This window comes from Euphorbia lathyris, chromosome 8 (genome assembly GCF_963576675.1).
Source record: "Euphorbia lathyris chromosome 8, ddEupLath1.1, whole genome shotgun sequence".
In the NCBI taxonomy this organism is placed as follows: domain Eukaryota; kingdom Viridiplantae; phylum Streptophyta; class Magnoliopsida; order Malpighiales; family Euphorbiaceae; genus Euphorbia; species Euphorbia lathyris.
Window position 1 is genome coordinate 79,247,833 of NC_088917.1, and position 3,903 is coordinate 79,251,735.

The 3,903-nt window shown below is 27.2% G+C and overlaps 1 long non-coding RNA gene across 1 annotated transcript; it reads left to right on the forward strand.

Moving 5' to 3' along the window:
- The first annotated feature begins 1,626 nt into the window (after positions 1 to 1,626).
- On the forward strand, positions 1,627 to 2,580 carry LOC136204206 (uncharacterized). The gene is made up of 3 exons (XR_010675080.1): positions 1,627 to 1,912; positions 2,012 to 2,093; positions 2,208 to 2,580. It is a non-coding gene; the product is annotated as an uncharacterized lncRNA (long non-coding RNA).
- The last annotated feature ends 1,323 nt before the right edge of the window (positions 2,581 to 3,903 follow it).

Genomic DNA, 3,903 nt, shown 5'->3' on the forward strand with positions numbered 1-3,903 from the left:
TCACGTATTTTAATGTGCTTTTATAACAATATATAATAATCGTCATCATTGTTATAATTGATGACAATTGTATATTGTTATTGTATATAATAATTGTTATGATGAACTATATTCGTCATAATACAATTGAAAAGAACATGATAACTTAGATTATGTCATATATTTTTATTTTATAGTGACGTTGTTAAAATATTGTCACGTATTTAATATATTTTCATGACAATATATAAAAATTGTCACTATTATGTTAATTGATGACGATTTTATATCATCATTGTATATAATACTTTTTATGATATTTTTATTCGTCATAACTATAGAAAGAATATGACAACTTATGTTATGTCTATATATTTTTATTTTATAATGATGTTATTAAAATATTGTCACGTAGTTTAATGCGTTTCCATGACAATATATAAGGATTGTCACCATTATATTAATTGGTGACAATTTTATATTGTCATTGTATTATTATTTTTTTCCGATGATGATTTTTTTTTAAAAAAAAATTCAATGATGATTCTTATTCTTTTAATATACAAGTATTAAAAGAATGTAATTATAATTTGATGTATTTAATTTAAGTTATACTGTAAGTTTCTAAATTTAGCATCGGTTTTTCAATTTTATATATACAAACATTTGTTTATATTAAAATTGAAATTATTATTATATAATATCACATTTTTTTGCTTAAAAAAATATTACATATTTTATTTTAATAAACCTTTTCAACTCCAACTTTGATTGATATTTTGACTCTTAATTTTTTTTTTTGTTTTATTGATTAAGCCTGAATGCAAAACTTATGATTGATACACATTAACATTACATGAGAATTTAAATAAGACAGATAAATAAGACAGATAAATTGGTTAAAGAAAAAAAAATTCATTATTATTATATTTTGAAGTAATGTCGAGTTAAGGGTAAATTAGATAATTATTAAAATTTCTTTGAATTAAAAAAAATAAGGTACTAAAATAGGTCTAACGTTTTTGGGGAAGATTAATTTAGGTTACATGTACAAAATAGCACTAATATAGACTTAATGTTTAAAAAATAGTAATAATTTAGGTCTCAATAACGGAACGTGACACGTCATTCATATTACCCCGTTAAGTTCTTTCAATTGTACGTGAGAGAGAAAGTAGAACTTAACGTAATAATGTGAATGACGTGTCACATTTCGTTATCGAGGCCTAATTGGTACTTTTTTAAACATTAAGCCTACATTAATGTTATTTTATACGTGGAGCCTACATTAATACTTCTTCAAAAACTTTAAGCCTATTTTGATATGTTATCTAAAAAAACTGTTCTTTAGTTTTTTCTAAATTGACATGTTCAATTATTTAATATCTTAAGAAAATGTTATAGTTTTGTTTAAATATTTGAATAGATTAATATTTTCATAAAAAATAAATTTACCATGTTGTTAATGTAAATTAATAAACTAAATTGCGATATCTGTGTAATTTTTTTTATATAATTATAATATTTTATTTACAATTGTTTTTAAAGGATAATTTCACAATTTAAGCTCCAATTAATTGAGCCAAAGGAAAATATTAATTTAATCAAAGTCCAATAAACCATAACATAATCTAACCGCATAAGCCTTCCCCCTCGATGCCGATCATGCGATTTCCCTCTCCCCACATCTCATTTTGGTGGTTTCATACACGTTCTGCAATATCCACTGCATATTTTCCTCTCCCAAACTAGATCACCAATCACTTCCATCTATTCCCTTGCATCTTTCTTCTCTCTATCTCTTTTTATCATACATCTCTTAACCCTACAAATTTTTTATTCTTCTTTCTATATCTAACATTATCTCATTCTTTCTTCTTGTTTATCTGAATTTTATAGGTTTGACTATGGTTTGCTTGAATTGAAGAAAAAGGTAACATATATTTCACTCTTTCATTTTCTTTTCATTGTTTTCTGCTATCTCCTTCTCTTAATCTTTTTTTTCTCTTATTTCTCACTATTTTGATTTTAGCTTCTCTAAATGAAAGGGCTAAGAGAAATCCTTTCCATGAATTCTGAAAAAGGAAGATATTTGGACAAAAGGTTCCATTGAGGTAGTAAATATACTGCAGTTGAGATATGATTGATTTTTATATGAAATTGTAAATTAGCATGTGAAATCCGGAATTTGGACAAAACTAATTGTTTGTTGATTTTGATGTTTGTAGGTCTTTTGGCTTTAAAATGTGAGAGGGGAATATGCAATTGTGGTACTACAATCTGATGATGATAAGAGGTTATACAATGAATTGATTTTACTATAAGTTTGAATAACGGTCAAATCTATTGCTTCTTTGAGAAGAGGAAGAGAAAGAATCAGAAAAGAAAGTGAAGAATTGCTCAAATAAGTCAAACAGCTTTTCTGGATTTTTGTCTGAGCTTCTCCAAGGCAGAGAGCTTTTTGCTATGGAAAAAGAGGGAGGAAATGAGGGCAGCAGAGAAGGAGAAAAGAAGTGAAGAATAAAACATATTTCCTTTTGTTGTTTTATGCCTTATTATTTCTTAATGGGCTATTGATGTAATTTAAAATTAGGCTTTTATGTTGGGCTTATATATAAAGATTTGAATTTTATTATTTGTTATAGTTGTTATCATTTCAATTTTATTGTCATTTGTAATGATTTTAATAAATTTTAAGAAATTATAAAATATATATACTTCAAATATTAAATAAATACTGACCATATGATTTTTTTATTTATATAAAGATCAACATGTACAATGACATGCCGAAAGAAAAAAAACATATACAATGATAATTATTAAACGTCACAATTTTTCATTTTCAATGACCAATTAAATTTAAATATGACAAAATTTTGGATTTCATGACAATTATAACATCACTAAAATATGTAAATTTAGTGTTATATTAATATTTTTCACCACAACGTGTAATTTTTGTGACAAAATATAAATTCATCATTTTAAGGTATAAGATTTCATGACAAAACTCAATTTTCAGTGACAAGAAATATTCATTAATGATGACAAAATAAACGTCATAAAAATTGATTTTTTTATGACATGTATTTTTTTTTGTCACATAAGAACACATTATTGGTGACGAAACTAAAAAATGTCACATATACAAAATACCACGCTCATACAGTGACGATCGTTGTGACAATAGAATTTCGTCATACTTTATTAAATATGATGAAAAGTCAACTTTTAGTGACAATTATTGTGCGTCATGAAACGGTGAATTTCTTGTAGTGACAAGATAATCACTAAAATCTTGGCTGATCGTTTAGCTGGAATCACAGCTAGAATCATATCTCCTAACCAGTTCGGATTCCTGAAGGGGCGGAATATTCAACATTGTATTGCGGCAGCCTCAGAAGGCGTTAAGTCTTAGGAAATTAATGGTGGAAGCATGGCACTCAAAATAGATATAAAAAAGGAGTTAGACACCCTTGATTGGAACTTCCTTCTCTCGGTTACGGAAGCTTTCGGTTTCTCATTGAAATTCAGAGACTGTATTCTGAACATCCTCTTTTCAGATTGGATCTCCATCTTAGTTAATGGCCAGGCAAAAAGGTTCTTCGGGTGCTCCCTGATAGGGGTATTTTACCCCTATCTTTTAGCGTGATTTACGGGGTGATTTTGGGTAAAATAAATAAGTTTAATTACAAAAATAAAGTGTTTCTGATAAATAAAGAAATAAAAATAAATCTCATACTTTTAGTTTATTTTCCTCGTTTTTTATTAGTTTAGGAAATAAAAACGTCAAGCTAACTCGGCTCTCAAGATTTGTATTTCAGGTACGAGAAGGGAGCAAAAATCCACTCACTACGCGGGGCGTAAAACATTGTGCCAGAAATAATTGTCTTATCCGCAGGCACCATGTGGAACAGACTC